General features: G+C 31.8%; 1 pseudogene; it reads left to right on the top strand.

The window, feature by feature from the left end:
- Positions 1 to 2,440: 2,440 nt before the first annotated feature.
- Positions 2,441 to 5,815, top strand: LOC125859859 (8-hydroxygeraniol oxidoreductase-like; annotated as a pseudogene).
- The last annotated feature ends 13,655 nt before the right edge of the window (positions 5,816 to 19,470 follow it).

Raw genomic sequence — 19,470 nt, 5'->3', positions numbered from 1 at the left:
CCCCCCCCCCCTCTTCTCAGCCCTACCTACCCTCCAATTTTTTTGAAAAATAAATTAATATTTTTGAAAATTTAAAATTAATATTAGAATTTTTATTTTTTAGAACAATTTAGAATTTTGAGTAGAAGTGAGAAGTGAGTGATCTATTATGGGTCTATATGGATACCCATATTTTACCCAATTTGACCATATTTGTAGGAGTTCTTAAAATAGCTTGAAGCCCATATTTACTCAATTAAATTATGAGTGATCCAAGTCATTAAATATGAGTAAAATGGACTCATTTCATTAATATGGCTGAAATTGTCACTCCTAAAAATTAGTATTAAATGATACCACTATTTCCTTCTTCTTCTCTCCGGCCATTAACCGTCTCTTCGTTTATTCAGCTTAAATGCAAATGATATACAATGTGGGACCACCAAAGAATATGTTGTAATGGTGATATTGTTTCTTCCTTAAACAAGAACTCTCCACAAAAGTGTTCGATTCATATGATCTTTTCTATTACATGATATTTTACAGGCTTCCTCCATGAATTTATGCATGAAAAAGATAAAGGGATGATTTTTATCTTGATTCTAGCCTAAGCATGAAAACATCCTTGGTATTTTCCCCCATATGGGATCCTACATTGTCCAAATCTAAAGTAATCGAGCTCTGATATAAATATCATATATAACGAATGGAAACAAAAAAAAAGGATATGCAATGTGGGAGCTTGATGTAAACGATATAAATGAAAGATAGTTTTTAAAAACATTATCGTAGTAAAAGATTTACAATACAAATTTAAATTTAATTGAATCAATATATATTTAGATAACAAATGGTTACATGAAAAAAAAAACTTAAACCTTGATATTATGTCTTAGGCAGGGGTGGATGCAGTTCAAAGGTAACATGTTCACTTAAATCCTGTATATTGACGCACATTATCATTATATGTGTAAAAGAATATTTAAAATTACAATAGATAATAGGTATGAACTTATAATTATAAGAATGTATATAGTAGGTTCAATACTAGAATTCTCTAAGGTTGAATCCATAAAACAAAAACATGAATCTGTATATGATTGTAGGAGGAGGAATGTACTTTAGTGGATGTTGCTCATTCAACACCATCGTATGAGGTCATAACTCTCCTAAGGCAATTATTTAAGGTGAACAAAAATTGTGGATCAGATGCGAGCATAATTTCCACTAATGGTGGTTGAGATGTTCAATCGACTCCCTCACCTCTATGGGTCCCCTTTTGTCATTCGTTGGAATGTGATTTACCACCAAATGTAATGGATGGAGTATTTAATTGTAATTAATTTCCGTTGAAACAATTTCTCTCTCACTCCTCCAACTTGAAGAAAGGTCCCTTATCTGAAGAAATATTAATCAAAGTTCGCTTGTTCAGTTCAGGTAATAAATATTTCATCCGTCCACTTTTAATTGACATGGTTTCCTTTTTTAGAGTCAAACTGTCAGAATTTTGACTAACATTTTACGATGTATCTTTTTCATTATATTGATATACGAAAAATTGCAATTTATAGTACTTTTTGTATAGTTTTTAAATATCTAAATTTTTTTGTTTAAAATATCGAATTAATGTAATATAATTTAACTTTGAAAATTGGTCAAATTGACTTTCGAAAAGCGCAACATAAATAAAAATCGACGGAGGTAGTATCTTTGACCAAACTCTTTGAGTTTTCCTAATAGTCATCAATCTTTTTGGGGTTTTTCCCTCAAATTATTGCTTGCTGTGGGAGAAATTGAAGAATTTGTGGTTCTTGCTTTTGAGTATATATATTCAAGAATTTGGAGGATCTTTTGTCGTGGAATGAGGCGAATTTAGACTCTTTATACGGTTGAGGATGATATTTTCCTTATCAACTAGCTTCTGAGGTTGAGTTAGATCTATGTTTATTTCTTTATCATGATACTAGAGTGAGGGTCAGCCTCTCTACCTCCCTATAGGAAGTGGTAAAATCTAAGTATATTCTAAAGTATAATTGCCTCATCCCATTTTCTTTTTTTTTTTCCTTTCCAATTTGATTGGTTTATTTTCTCTTTTAATCCGTTTAAAAGAAGAATGATTTTTTTTAATAACACTTTAATTTTAATTTTTCACATAACATGTTTCTTTGCAACAAATTTTAATATATGGAACATAAGCTCCAACCACAAACAAAATAAAAGAAATAAGAATATTTTAGTAATAAACATTATGAGTACAATTATGTTCCTCTTGATTCTTCTCTCTGAATTTTCTCCGATCCGTGATTCAAGGATTGTTAGTAGCGTGTTTTTAGAACGTATAGGATGATCTAAACTTTCTTGGAATTTATTTGACCTCCACATAAGTAGGATTTGGTGGATCTTCTTGGAGTATTTGATAGTCAAGAAGAGTCAGACATTTGATATGTTCTAAAAGTCTCTCTTTATTTCTTTTGTGCTCAATCAAACTTAAGCTACTCTCATCGTTTACAAGTCCAAGTAAACTTACCATGGAATCAGGCAACCGTAAGGTCATCACATGCAAAGGTGTGTAATCAATTAACGTTTTTTCTTTCGTTTTAATATTATGAGAAAATATATGTATTATGTGTGCGTGCAGCTGCAGTAGTATGGAAGGAAGGGGAGATGTTAAAGATCGAAGAGATACAAGTTGATCCACCTAAATCAAATGAAGTTCGAATTAAGATGCTCTTTGCTAGTTTGTGCCACTCTGACATTATCGCTTTCAATGGTTTCCCCATTGTATGTTACTCAATTTACATTTCACTCTGCTCATCTTTCCTAACTAATTTGGATCCATCATTTTATTGAACTTGTTTTCTTCTATCCTCTCCAGCCTTTATTTCCTCGAGTTCTTGGACATGAAGGAGTTGGGTAGGAAAATTTTCTTTCAATCTAAATTTCTGTAAGAGTCTGTTTCCACAGCTCAAACCCCTGAACTTCTGATCATATGACAACAACTTTCATTTTCAGTTGTGCCAAGGCTCCGCTTCTTCACATGCATATATATATTATTGTAAATTGATTTGAATGGATATTTATTTAGCCAATCACGACTTATTTGAATTTGCAGCATGATAGAAAGTGTGGGAGAAAATGTGACAAATATAAAAAAAGGAGATATAATGATGCCACTTTACTTAGGAGAATGCAAAGAATGCCCAAATTGCAAGTCAGGAAGGTCCAATCAATGTCACAAATATCCCTTGAACCTTTCTGGTATAATGTTGGATGGCACATCAAGAATGTCCATTCATGGAGGACAAATATTATATCATAGTTTTAGTTGCTCTACTTGGTCGGAATATACAGTTATTAACGCCAACTACGTAATCAAAATTGATCCTCAGAAGATTCCGCTTCAACATGCTAGCTTGCTTTGTTGTGGATTTACAACAGGTTATGGAGCAACAGGGAGAGAAGTTCATGTTGAAAAGGGCTCAACTGTTGCTGTACTAGGTCTTGGTGTTGTTGGACTTGGAGTGAGTACTACATTTTGACTTAGCTCGATGTTTAAATAAATTCATGATGTATAAAAAATGTTGCAGGTGGTTGAGGGAGCTCGAAGTCAAGGAGCATAGAAAATTATTGGTGTTGATATAAATGAATTGAAACAGGGAAAAGGAGAAGCTTTTGGAATGACGGACTTCATTAACCCTAAAGAATCCAAGACATCAGTTTCCGAGACGATAAAAGATGTTACTGAAGGTTTAGGTGTTGATTATGTTTTCGAATGTACTGGGATACCATCCATGCTTAATGAAGCCATTGAAGCCTCAAAATTGGTAAGTTTTTCTATATTTTGTTGATAAAGGCCGTCTTTAAGTGCACTCTTTTAAAAGAAATGTCATGATAAAACAAATATATAAAAACTAATTAACATTATATTATATTGTTTCTAGGGAATTGGGACAATTGTTCTAATTGGTGTAGGATATGGGCTTAGTACGGACATCAACTTGATTCCCTTATTATGTGGTAGAACATTGAAAGGTTCAAGCTTTGGTGGAATAAGACTTCACTCAGATCTTCCTACTCTACTTCATAAATGTGCAAATAAGGTACTATTTTCTTTACTTCGTACGATAAGATAAGGACTAGCCCTTTTTGTTTATAATAAAGAAATTAGAATCCACTTTTTTATATATATTAGTAATAAAGAAAAAACTAGTCTTAGATATCCGGTCTAATTGTTTTTGAAAAGAAAGTGTGGTTTTCTTTTGGGACATACTAAAGATGAATAGGCTAAACGCATAAACAACTCTTTTAATTTGTCTCAAAATTTTATTTTGGCACTTCAACTTAGTTTAATTCAATTTTAACCGTCTACTTCAATTTTGTATATACCATCTTAATTAAACACAAAAAGTTTTACCCAATATAAGTATTCAACATGTGTTAGATAAACATTAAAAGGGTAAAAAAAAAAAACATACAATTAAATAACGCCGCATGTTTTTTTTGTCAAGTTTACTTTGCATTAACATTTATTGTATCAATTTATCATCTTTAAGCAATATAAGAATATATTTATTGATTAGCTATATTCAAATGTTTACAAAATTTGTTTGTTGAGATTTGTTAGTGACACAAGTTAAATAAACATTGAGTTTATATTATTATGAATAAAATTGATATTTCAAATTTCATATAGACAAAATGAATTATATAAATTAAAAATGAAAAAACATTATTTTTAGCATAGAACGAGTTAAACAAAAAAAGGGGTAGATGAAGAAAATAAATGGGAAAATGCATAAGTACCCCCCTGCCTATACCCGAAATTCCAGAGACACACCTAACCTTTACTAAGGTCCTATTACCCTCCCTCCCCGAACTTATTTTATATGTAATATTCTACTCCTTTATGGCCTACGTGCCCAGCGCATGTTGACATTTTTTTCAAGGATAGTGCCACGTAGGCCGAAAAGGGATAGAATATTATAGATAAATTAAGTTCGGGGGTAATAGGACCTTAGTAAAGGTTAGGTGTGTCTCTAGAATTTCGAGCATAGGTTGGGGGTACTTATGCATTTTCCCAAATGAATGAGTAAAATAAATAAAAGAAAAAGTAGGATTGAAGAAAAGATAAAGAAAATAAATAGAGGAAAATATTTTTAACGATAGAAATATTGAAATATTAACATTAAAAACGATCTCGCACGCTTTCTAAAAGGTGAATAATTTTCCTAATCTATCATCTAGTCAGCAGTTGGTGTTTAAATGGTACATTGAAAATGAAGCTAAAGGTGTAAATTAAACAAGACTGAATTGAAGTGTCAGGAAAATATGAAACATATGTGTTTGGCCAGGAAAATATGACACATAAATTGACAAAAAAAAGATCAGTTTTGCTCAGTTATAAAGTGTAACCGCTTGAAAACATCTTTAGGTAGTATAAATTGATTTTGTAATTAGAATTTTTTTTCTTATTTTTTTGGCAATATTTTTTTTTAATTCTGTAGACTGATTTTTTTTTCCCCAGGAGATTCAACTAGATGGGCTTATAACTCATCAAGTTTCATTCATGGAAATTAACCAATCATTTGAGTTATGGAAAGACCCCCACTGCGTCAAAGTTATTATAAAGTTCTAAAAAATTAAACAAATTATGAGTAAAAATTATTTACGCAATTCTATAATTGGTTTAATTTAATGTATGTGTGTGCTAAGCAAATAAACATAGTGTGATAAAATTTGTCCCTAAGTTTTCAAGGCTTATAAATAGCCATTTTCTTTGTAATATGGAAGATATCAAGAAGGGTGAAAAGGGAATTACAATAGGAGTACACTTGCTTCTATTTATCTCTCTACACCTCTTTCCTTCTTAATTTAATTAGTTTAGTTATCCATTTTTATTTTATAACATGTATAATATACCATGATTTATATTGTATAACTTACATAAATCTCATAGTAAGATCTAAATTACATTATATCCCTATTCTTTTCTATTTTACAAAAATTCCTTCAAAAAAAATCATCTGAATACATAAGTTTCATTCGGATACATTAATTGTGATACGTTATACAACTAGTTTGTTGAGATTAAAAACGAAATTAAATATAATTATACTACTGAGTACTGAGTACGTAATATTTCCTTTTTTCTGTAAGTGTTCAAATTATTCTAACCAATACTTTGTTTTGGTCTCTATTAATATATATATATATATATATATATATAGAATCAGTGTATGTTTAGAAAATGAAGAATTACATAAACAAAACTTAAACCTTAATATTATGTTTTAGGTAAGGATCGATGTTACGACCCAGACCGTTGTGATTGGCACCCACACTAACCCTCTGGTGGGAGAACCACTACTATGACCCAACTACATAACTTAATCAAATACTATGCATTTAAAGATACGGAAGCAGGTTTAAATGACAATAAAAATGAAGTCCTCATAAACTCCAAAGGTTTAAACAATTAACTAATCAAACTAATGCGGAAATTCAACCCCTAGAACCTGAAAGTCATTGTACCAAAACTCTACTAACGACAAGTCTAAGAACAAGGGGTACAACCCCAAAACTAAACAACACCTTAAACAAATTGTTTGAGTCCAAAAAGAGTGGACTTAAACAAGAAAGATTCATGGCAACCTGAAAGAAGTGGCTCACCCTTGAATCCGGTCACGCTCAATAGTCACCTAGCTGAGGTCTATCAATAACCGCATGAAGATGACATGTACTCAACAAAGAACAAGCAAGCGCAGTATCAGTACACAACCACAATGTACTGGTAAGATCACGCGGCTATCCAATAGGTGAAACACATGCAAGTAACCACAATATTATAAACAGGCATATACCGAATATATACAATATTAGTCATCTTTTTCGAATCAATGTAGCATTCCACATTCTCAATAATACACATTGGTTATCATTTTAGAGCAACATGCCGTCTTCCAATATCAATCATCATTAGATATGAACGAAATCATCGCAAATAGATACACAACACAATTCAATAGTCCTCTCACAGAACTCAATTCAATGGTCCTCTCATGGAACCCACACCCAAACTATTAGTGTATCAATTCATGATACCTAATCTAATGTTTATGTCGAAACGCGACAACCGATCCCATAATTATGCCGGAATGTGGCAACCGATCCCATATTTATGCCGGAACATGGCAACAGATCCAAGTTAGTGTGTCGGAACGTAACAGCCGATCCATTCAACAAACCACAATCACAATAACAATGTATATTCTCACAATCATACAACAAGAGAGGTGATTCATGGCATACAATTATTCAATTATCCTTATTTATGATTAGGGTGATCAATAATGCAATATTCACATACATACATGCATTATAATGAGCAATTACAAACATATATCGCACCAACATGAAATCACAACCATCACCTACCTCAAATCCAAGCTTGAATCCCCTAAGTCACTTGAATCTTTCCTTTCTGGATTTTCTCCGCTTGTTCTAGGTCTACAAACAACAATTTATACGCAATGATCAACAATCAAAGGTCTAATTATCCGGATTATAGCAAACCCAATAACCCTAGACCAAACCCTTGGTCCCCATACCCAGATTAGGGTTTTTTCCACCATAATTATCAGACCAAACCCTACCCCATTGATAATTACTCGTGGATTTACATTATACGGATCGAAAAATAGATTAGGGGAGTAAAATCCTTACCTTTAGTGCTAGAAGAGGTGGAAAACCTTCAAGAAATAGCTCTAGGTCGTTTCTTAGCTCTCAAGAACGAAACTTTTGCAGAAAATAACATTTTTGGAGGGTGTTACCCTATTTAAGTCGTGTCTGTCCTGCTACGGCGGGACCCATCCCGCTACAGCGGCATCAATCTCGCTACAACAGCATGCACAAAGACAAAATGCTGGAATTTGAATTCGAAGTCCCCATTTCACAACACATCTTTAACCCTTGACATTCAAAGACCACCCGTTCACGCTAAGATCATTTTCGGGAGTTCTACTCGCCCGAATTCGATTCCGTAAAGTCGTATGGGTTCCTTAACGTCTTAGCTATCCACTCATGTAATCAAAACCATAATTACATGACCCAATTATTACCAAATTTCCCTAGACTGTACTGACTCCGATTTCGTCCGAATCTCGATTAGGTTGGGAAATTCCAAGTTACTACGAAAAGTTTTCTAACCCCAACTCTTTCTCCATTGGCTTTTCTTTAACGACAGAATCAAGTCTTTACAATAGATACCAATTTACCCATCAGTCGTCCCCGAGTGATCAATTAGGGAAGACTGGCTAAAGTAAGGATAGAGTAGTACTTGAATCGCTGAACAACATGGGATACTTGTCTCATATGTCCTTAGCTTCCGGACATCGAGATCAAGAATTTCAACCGATTCTTCTTAACACAAAAGGTCTTGTCTAACACAACTGAATCTCACTTTATGNCATATTCATTTTAAATTGTCGGATGTTACAATGGGTTCCTTAACGTCTTAGCTATCCACTCATGTAATCAAAACCATAATTACATGACCCAATTATTACCAGATTTTCCTAGACTGTACTGACTTCGATTTCATCCGAATCTAGACTAGGTTGGGAAATTTCAAGTTACTACAAAAAAATTTTTGACCCCAACTCTTTCTCCATTGGCTTTTCCCTAACGACAGAATCAGGGTCGTTACAATAGATACCAATTTACCTATCACTCGTCCCCGAGTGATCAACTAGGGAAGACTGGCTAAAGTAAGGATAGAGTAGTACTTGAATCGCTGAACAACATGGGATATTTGTCTCATATGTCCTTAGCTTTCGGACATCGAGATCAAGAAACGCAATCGATTCTTCTTAATACAAAAGGTCTTGTCTAACACAACTGAGTCTCACTTTATGATATAATCTTTGTTACCAACCAATTGAATACCTACACATCCTTCTATACAGTGCCTCAATGAAGTCATCACAATACCCAAGTGATAATTATTGTTGTGTGTGCACTTAACTAACAACAAAGATATTTCCTATAACCATCAAAGTTGATCGTACACATGTCTGCAACATGTTATCAAGGACTTTGACACAAACATCAGGACGAATCCTTTCTCACATAACCATGATAAAATCCTAGATCAAAACTCGACACAATTAGAGGTGAACCTGAACCAATCAACACACAATCATAATACCAAATAATCATAGTTCTTATCAACATCTCCATCTCACAACCCAATTTCCCATGAGTTTAAGTTATAAAAAATTGTCTTTAGAAATCAGATATTCATCGAGAGATATGTCCAAGCATACAAACCCTCCAACAACACTATCAAAATGCTACATTTAGAAATTGTAGATTACCTCTTAAGAACAGTAGAATTGGACCCAATGATTCCCACATTCAACCACACAAAATCGATACATGACCTCACGATAAGATGACTATTAAGATTGTCGGACAACCACAAATTTGCATGGTAGCTCCTCTAGAAATTCTCATAAGCAAGATGGTACATGTAGAACCACTAATTAATTTAACAACTCTAAGACAACACCAAATATGTCATTTGGAATAACCAAATCTTCTCAATCTTCCCACTCCATCAAGGGAACAGCGCAGGGTTGACATCCATGATCCACCACTAGGGATCCACCTATAAAAGTGAAAACACACGTAATTATAGCTAGTGAAACATACTCACTACCGTGTACAAAACGAAATAGATAGTCACGAAAGCATTTCATAGAATAACACTTAAGGTTTTCCTATGAAGAGTCGATACCCGTCACTCCCATTCAGTTGACTCCACATACTCCTCACATCATTCCACTGAAGTCCACACTCTCAATACTAACAACCATAATGAACACTCTGACTATTTACCTTACTCTAAGCCAACACTTTTTAAATGAAAACCTTCCTTAGATATTTTAACAATCAAAAGTAATAAACTTTACGACTCAAGCCAAGTGTAAATCCTTTCAAAGGTTTAATACCTGATACAATTGATCATTTCTCACCTTACAGTTTCATACCTTGATAGAACACATCACCACGAATGTAGACTTACAATGAAAAAATCTGAATTGTAAATTCAATTGTATAACACAATCCCCTTATCTTTCAACATTAGCTTATACCTTGAAAAAAATTATGAATTCATGGATCTTCGCTTATCATTGATCGCCTCTCTATTGATCTTACAATACCTTTTGCTAAAAATTCGATCCTACTCATTACTAAACTCAAAACAAAGACAAAGCACTTATCATCACACTCGTACTAATGTCTATCCACTCCTTCCTCAAGTCCTTACCAATAGTTTTTAACCAATTTGAAGGACTTGTGACACTATTACCATAGCCATAACAAAACAAATAAAATCACGCGTCTCTGAACCAATTATCTACCCCTCTGAAGATATCTCTTCAGCCTTTGCAATCAAATAAAACATTCTTGCTCTAGCTTCTCTCTAAAGGATGTACTACATTCCACTATATTTTCCTTCATTATAACTCTAGCTCTTTTAAATTCTATTCGAGTGATGTCGCACCATCTCTTAAAACCTTCCATGCAACCACCTTACTCACCAAATATTAGGAAACCACAACCTTAGATACTCACAAGTCACAATTACTACCCAAGTTCACTTAACTACAGTCTCATTATATAGTTGCATCCCATCACAAACTCTTAATACCATTATGCTTAGTCAACCCGGACTGTCACTACGAAGTCAACCTTTCATCAACACGACACCTCAAACTCAGGCACACTCATCAATTTCAAAGGACTAACCCCATTTTTATATGCACTTTGTTACTAACATCTTCAATTAGTTCCACCCAAGTATACTCAATGGGACTTTCTTTATCCATAAGCTTGTCATTCCGGTACTAATCCACTCCCTTATGGCTTAAGATAAAAACATCAGTCCTCATACTACCCTCCCTCTTCTTAACAAACAAGACAAGAGCATCCCATGGGGAAGTACTGGCACAGATGAAACCTTATCAAGAAGCTCTTGGATTTGAGCCTTAAGCTCTCTTAATTCTGCTGGAGCCATATGATACGGAGGGATGGAAATGAGGCGAGTGTCAGTTTCCAAGTCAATGCAGAAATCTATATCTCTATCCGGAGGCATACCAGGCAAATCTGTAGGAAACACTTCCTTAAACTCAGACACCATTGGAATAGACTCAATAGAGGGAGACTCAACCTCAGCATCCCAAACATGAGCCAAATAAGCCAAACAACCCTGCCCTACCAGTTTCCTAGCCCGAATTGAGGATATGATCTTAGCTAGCTTAGGCTTATACATCCCTTGCCACTCTAATCTTTCCNCCCCCCCTAAATCGACCCCGAATTTCCTCTATATAAACCTCCATTTTTCTTTAGTGTTATGGGGTGGGGGGGGATTACAGAGGCGGAGCTAGAATTTGATGTTTGTGGGTTCTAAATTTTAAAACAGAACAACATATTAATCTAATACAACAATTGTTAAATTATATGTATATATATATATATATACATATAAGCATATCATTAAAATTGCACTCGACAAGTTGTTATGTTTTGAAAACAGAAATGATTCATCATTTGGTACACTTTCAAATATTTCATTTATTAATATGAAGATTTGAGTTATTTATTACAAAGTTCTACAATATTATTTGGTAAAAGGTGGATAAGTGTTATATTTTATTATAGATTTTGAACATTTTTTTTCTCTATAATCTCAATATTATTTTAAGTAAGATTAAAATTATTAAATTCACCATTAATATTTTTTTCAGACCTAAAGGAAAGGTTTTACTTGCTTCACCCTTGAGTCACTCTTGCCTTGAAAGTTGAAGTTCTGAGAAGCAAACAATAACTTAATTAATATAATCAATTATTACTGAGTGGAACAGTCTTAAAATCAAAGATAAAAAATAAGATCTTTGAATAAATTGTTAAACAATGTGCAGACAAATAAAAATAAAGAGAAAAAGGGAGAGCCGAAGAGGAACTGAGAAGAGTAAAGTACTTACCGGGGCAGAGGCCTGCACATTGACAACAAGCAGTAGCAATGAAGTAGGTAGTAAAAAATTAGAACCCTAACTTTGAAAAAAAATAAAAATGGATTTAACGTTTTATTGAATGCTTCAAAAGAAATCAATAGTGAGATGTTGTTTTAGAGTATGACACTATATTTTTGTTACTTACAATTGTCAATTTTGAAATTAAGATAGGCACAAAGCACATTTTTAATCCAATATAAAAAAAAAGTTGGAAAAACTGAATTATTGCCAATAGGGCTCAAACCCCCCATCCTTAAACTCAGAACTACCTGCGCCTACCACTGCGCTACCCACCTTAGTTTGCTGTGGGTTCGCACGTAATATTAACATATATTGTACATGACTTTTTACTACGTATATAGGGTCTACGTAAAAGCCATTAGTTTCGTCCAACCCCATTTAGCATTGTAGCTCCGCCCCTGGGGAAAATAGAGAGGAAGAGAGAAGTGAAAACAAGAGTTTTTACATTCCAAAAAACGGAAATTTATTTTTAAATCGAGAGCTATTTTTTTTGTATCGATTCTCTTTTTGCTCGAGTGTGGTTTAAAAGCGTCACGGTCAAGCTCGTTGTCCTAGTTTCGCTGCCCCGACAAAGGTAATATCCCTTTCCCTTTGCTAAATTCTTCTCCATCTCGTGTTATTGTTATTTCGAAATTTTCAATTTTTGTGATCATGTTGCCGCTGTTTATTTTCTGATTTCTTTAATGAAGATACAAAATTATGGTTTTAACATTTGAATATGGCCAAGTGTTACTTTTCTTGCTGATGAAATATGTTGTTGTGTTATTGATCTTGTTTAAGCCATTATTTTGATCAAATCGTCCTAGCTTGTCTCGGCTTATTGTTGATGTCTAGTAATTGGTCGTTTTGGTTTGAGTTAGTATATTTTAGTTGTTGAGATATAAAATATGTCCTTCAGATATGATTTAAGCATAGAACGTTTCGATTAAGAGCTTTGGTTCCCTTTTGATTTTCGCGTTTAATATGCTAGTGTAATAGTCTCTCTGTTTCAATCGCTAAAGATTATCTTGCTTAGCTCTAATTTTGTTATAATGGTTTATTTTCCTTGTCCTCCAGAGGCTCATGCTTAGCAGTAGCTAGCTCTCCCTTTAAGCTTGTTAGTCATTAATTAATATAATTGGTCTGCAAACAGAAGCAAATAGGAGGATAATTTTGTTTTCATTGGAAGTGTTTAGAATTGATATTGATGTCTCAATTGCTTGCATTCTATTATCATCTCGACTATTTTTATTCCCCAAAAGCAGTAGCTTCATGTCAAAAATATTTGGGGTATCTCATTGTTTATTCTTTTCGATGTGCTTAGTCTTTCTTTTACTATTTCTAAATCTTCTTCTATATCAATTTCATTATAACTATAATCATTTTTATCTATGACTGTAACTATTCTTTCAAAGGGATCTTCTATTTTTATTTTATTTATTTTATTTTTTGCTGTTATTTTATGTTTTGTCGTTAAAACGTATAAGTTTTTACATCTAGCTGTAAATATTTTACTTCCCGGAGCTAGTTCTACTCCTGACATTCTCCAATATAATACTAATGATTTATCTATATTTCTGTCATTTACTGCTACTGAGTAATTAGCACTTATTATAAATTTAAATTTTTGGTATATGAGGTTACCTTTTACCGCACTTATTATGCTTTTTTCTATAGGTTGTATAATTCTATCATCTGCTAAGTATATTTCTATGGGTGTATCTATTCCTTCTCTAAAACATGCTTTTATTAGTATTTCTGTTCCTCCTAAATGTACATATTTAATTGGATTTTTAGCCTTAATATCTTGTATTTCTTTATTTATTATTCGTTTATTTATTATTGGTATTTTAGCTTTTCCTTTAGTGTATTTGCAATCTATGATATGTTCTCTTTGACTTACTACGTAATATTCTTCTTTTTGTCGTTTAAACCAGTTTCTTATTGTTGGTATTTCGAATATTTTTGCTACACTTAGGTCTAATTCTTTTCCTTTTATTTGCTCAAATATATTATTATCAAATATTATTTTTTGTTCTGTCGATTCTTCATCTTGATATTTTTCTTTAGTTATTATTTGTATATCTTTTTCAGTCATTGATATCGTATTCATTATCCGATTCTATTACTGAGCTATTTTCTATTTCATTTTCCGATAATTCATATATACTATCATTGCTTTCTAATTCATAATCTACGTACTCTATTTGTGTATATTTTTCATCGTCTATTATTATTTCTGATATTTGTTTTTTCTTTGGATTTTTAGGTAATTTACAATCTCTAGCTATATGTCCTAATTTTCCACAATTATAACAAGTACATTCCGTTAGTTTTCTTTTTGGTCTATATGGTCTTTTGGTTTTGTAGTTTTTTACATAGTACCTTCTTCTTGGTTTTTTATATTTATATTTTGATCTATATTTTTTATTATATTTCTTTTTATTTTTATAATATCTATCCGTACAACCAAATTGGGGTGCTGTCTTATTTTTGCAACATGCCAAGTTTTTTACTAATATTTTTTCCATTTTTATTTCTTCTTTATGTTTTTCACATAGTTCTATAAACCATCGTTGTAAGAATTTTATTCTAGCTCCTAAGGTATCTGTTAATTCTGCTTCATTCCAACTTTTTATTATTTTTGAATTAAAAGGTTCTGGTAATTTTGTAAAATATAATTTTCTTATTTCTTTACCTTCTTCTATGCTATATGTTCCTTTATAATAGTATTCTCTAAATGCACATGTATATTCATCTATGTAACACATATTACATATTGCTAATTTTGTCATTAGATTCCGATTTATGATTTTTTCTTTATTTTGTTCTTCTACCTCTGTTGTCATACTACTAAATTCATTTCTTATAGCTATTTCGTATTTATATAATATTTCCATGGTTGTAGTGGCTATTTCACCATCAAATTTTTTATTATTTCTTAAAGTTGTTAAGCTTTCATTTGTTAAATTTTGTAGCCATAATTTTACTGTTCCTATAATTGTTCTTTCTATGTATCCTGGTGCCTCTGCTATTACTATCTTGTTATCTATTAATTGTTTTGATATGTATCCTACCCATAATTGGATTGTTTTATTTATGTCTGCTACACAGTCTAAATCTAAAAATTCATGTTGTCCAGTTATTGGTTTAGGCGTCCATTTTTTATTTAATCTTTTATCCCATGTAGTTTTTTCTTTATTATATTGTTCATAATTTTTATTATAATATTTTGGATTAAAATTTTTTGGGTTTTTTACTCCTGATGTGCTAGGTTTTTCGTCCATGTCTACGTCTTCTGTATTTACTTCTAAATTCTTTGTATTATCTATATTTGCTAAAAGTTCCGTATATGTTTCACTTGTTTCCGAATGTTGTTCTAGATCATCATCGTTTATTTCATCAACTCTTATTTCGGGTAGATTATCTTGGTTATTTTCTTCTTTTTCTTCTAATTCATCTTGTAATTGCAATTTTTCTTTAAATTTAATTATCTCATTTGCTAATTTTGTTTTTTGTTCTTTTTCTTTTTGTTTAATTTCATACATTTCTTTTAATATTGCTAGCTCTTTTTCTAGCTCTATTATTTTAGTATTTTTTACTTCTTCTAATTGTTGTACTTCCTTTTTTGCTTGTTGTTTTATTTTTTCAATTTCCGTTCTTCTATCTATTTCTTCATTTTCTTTTGTTATTCTTACCATAGCAGTTAAACTATCTTCTAGTTTTACCGTTTCTTTTTCTAACATTAAACTTATATTGTCACCTATTTTCTTATATCTTCTTCCTAGATTAGAAAATATTATCTTTATTTTTAATCCGTCATAATTTTCATATGTTTTTTCATCTATTGCGTATTCTTCTTTATTCATTTATAAATTATGTTGTAGTTTATATTCTAAGTTATTTATTTGTATTTCTAGATATAAAATAGTCTTTCTTTGTGCTACTATAGATTTGTGACAAATTCCTGCGAATATATTATTGTTAAGTCTATTTTGCCTATGTTCTAATTCTTGTCGTTTTTCTATAATTATTTCATTAAGTTTTTGTCTATATTCGTTATTCTTGTTATTCATTGTATTTTTAAATATTGAATATATTTATATTCTATTTTAGATATATTATTTATTAATTGATCTAATTTTTCATTATCAATCTTTGTGATATTAAGTTGTTTATATTCCGGATATAATTTATTTAATTTTCTTCTTATTTTTCTTAATTTTCTACTCGTATGTTTCTTACCGTGTTTCTTATTATCCATAGCTCTGATACCATTTTTCGTGTTATGTGGCCTTAGTCTTGATATGCTATTTGTGTAGGAGTTCTTTTATTTTAGTTTGAGTTTAAGTTTAGTAAAGTGTTAAATGTTTCTATGTTTGTTATTATTTAAGGTTGGTTTTCCTTTTGCTAACTTAGTTTTGTCTTCTTTTTCTTGCCATGAAATCTGTCTGAGTTCTACATAAACTCCTACCTCCTATCCTTACCTCTTGACTTGTGTCGAAATCCAATATTTCTCCTATATCAAGTCATCCGAAGTAGCGCAACATGCTGAAACGTAGTCCTGGAAAGCTGTAAACAGTTTGTATACACCAAGTATACAATGATATATATGTCGAATGCGGAAATACCAAGCATAAATTTGAAATATAGGTTGGAGGCGTCAAAGAGGATTGTATACACTTGGTATACAGTCCGATATACAAGAAAAATGGGTCAAAATCTGCCCCGTATGCAAAGTATACACTTGCCGTATACACAGTTTTCAGAAGCGAAAGTAGGCTGGAGAATGCCCAAATAATGCAGTTGGCCCAATGTTTCTGGGCAGCAATAGGCCCAAAAGGCCCAAATTCCTCTCTCCCTCTCTTTATCATTTGATTGCAATTATTTTTATTTTATTTTAATTCTAACTTTAAAATTGTTAACTAACTTAATTAAATTTCCCAAAAGATGAACTATATTCTTTATATTATTTTATTTTAATATAATTCATTTTTGTCAACTCTAATACTTTTATTGAATATAGGTAGTCAAAACTTTTATTTATCAATTGATTTAAATTAATTTCATGTTAAATTGGTTTAAATTATTATTTCAAAATGAATTAAATAAATTCTAATTAATCTAGTTTTATTAATATTCTAATCACTTGTATTTCAAGTCAAATGTTTCATTTTGGATCCCTTTCTCTAAAAATAAAATGAAATAAAATGTGTCATTTATTTAACTATTTTCTCAAAGTTAACCAAATATTGTAAATTATTATTTTTATGTTAAATCACTTTTTCTAAAAAATAGTCAAAATATATTTTAGTCAAGTCGCAGGTCAACCACATGTTAGCGGACACTTCGAATGCTTAAACCCTTCTCAAAGTGTAAATTGAACCCCGAACCCTCTTTGATATTTTCAAATGATTTTTTCTATTTAAATCTTTGAAAATTATAAGTTTTCTTTTTTAAAAAAAAAATTAAGTGGCGACTCTTTCTAATATTTTTGTCAAATTGTTTTATACTTAGAACATTTCAAAAAATTGATTTTTCTAAAAATAGTTAAATTACGACATAACAGAGGTCAGTTTTCTATTTTATTTTAAACTAGAAAAATTACTCGCGCTTCACGTTATTATAGAATAAATCAAAATTTGACTAGATGCTTCTATTTTAGATTTTGATAAACAAAATCAGTTAGTCGCTATATATTATGTTTTAATTTAAGCATCTAAATATAAAAGTGAAAGTGAGTCAAATATATTGTCTAGCTTATATACATGAGATAGTAACTTCGGCATACGTCATAAAATTATTTTATCTCACCTTTTACATGGGATAGTAACCTCGTCATTTTAATATAAATGATGGAATAAAACAATTTCGAAATTAGCTAATATTTTAAACTAAACATGGAACAATTTTTTTTTATCTCGGGCCACGTCATCAGGCTGAAGTTTCATATATATATAGAGATTATATTTTCAACCATCACTAACACCTAAAATCATGTGAGAAAATTTTTAACTGTAAAAACGACTAAAATAGAAATCTCTTTATGAAATGTTATATTATGGAAAATAAAGAAACGTAGGGCACTTCTCCCTTGGCAAGAAATAAATTATGCAAATCATAGCTTTCTTGCCAAAGGAGAATAGCCTGCGATTCTTGCTCTCCAATTAATTTTCAATTCTTGAAATTTTATTGAGATATAGAAATAAGTCATTTTTTCTGGACGAACTAATAAAAAATTGGAATCACATGAGAATTAATTGAGATAGAGAGTACTAAATATTGATACGACTATCATCATTTATAAAAGAACTTTTTATTGATATGTGGAAATGAAGAAAGGCAAGGGATTTATATAGGCATAATACATAAACATGATCCTTAACTTGGCTTCAACGGATAATTATGCCCTCCAACTTTGAGTGTGCATAAGTAGGCCCTTAAACTTGTATAAAATTGAACAAGTAGACACATGTGTCCTACATGGCATAATACATGTAGGACGCCACGTAGGACACAAAATTTTCATGTAGGATGCCATGTAGGACAAATGTGTCTATTTGTTCAATTTTATACAAGTGTAAGTGTCTACTTGTGCACACCCAAAGTTAAAGGTCATAGTTGTCAATTGACGCCAAGTTAAGAGTCATGTTTATGTATTATGCCATTTATATATATAGTCACTTGATTGGCATAATTCACTTGGATATGCTGAAGAAAAGAAGGACATGTATTGTGGGTACTCTTTGTTAAAATGGTCTTTACCTACTTATGAGAGGCCAAATGGTTTCAATATATCCCTTCACCAAAACAGCGTATTGAATATGAAAAAATAATATCATGTTAAGAGTATTTTTTTTCCTGATCATCAACTAAACGATTGGTATAATAGTTAATGGTTTGGCAAGATGATTATGGAGATAGCCTAGTGACGATGTTATGAGATTAGACTTCGAGTCTTTGTCTATTTACGATTAGTTTACTACACCATTACCTATAGCTTTGAAATGCATACAAAAAAAAAAAAAAGGAAGGATCAATTTAGAAATGGACTTTGGTGTCTATAAATACTCGGATAATATAGGTGAAACACAGTTAAACTCCAACTAAACTCAAGGTGATGTGTTATAGAAATTAGTTATTGATGGACGTCCACGTGGAGCTTGGTTTAAAGAGATAATCAAGTCATGAACACTACTAAAAAAACTGTGAATACCGACCTATAAATACCGACCTCCGGAGGTCGGTATTCCTTGAAATACCGACCTAAAACCGACATCCCAGCTTAGGTCGGAAAAAGCTTGGTCGCTATTCAATACCGACCTCTGGAGGTCGGTATTTACTGACCTCTCGAGGTCGATTTTTATTTTATGTCGGAATATTCATTTTTTTAAATTCCGACCACTGGAGGTCG

The sequence above is a fragment of the Solanum stenotomum genome, chromosome 3, assembly GCF_019186545.1.
Source record: "Solanum stenotomum isolate F172 chromosome 3, ASM1918654v1, whole genome shotgun sequence".
Classification (NCBI taxonomy): domain Eukaryota; kingdom Viridiplantae; phylum Streptophyta; class Magnoliopsida; order Solanales; family Solanaceae; genus Solanum; species Solanum stenotomum.
The sequence above is the reverse complement of the archived record's forward strand: the minus strand, read 5'-3'. Positions and strand labels throughout refer to the sequence as shown.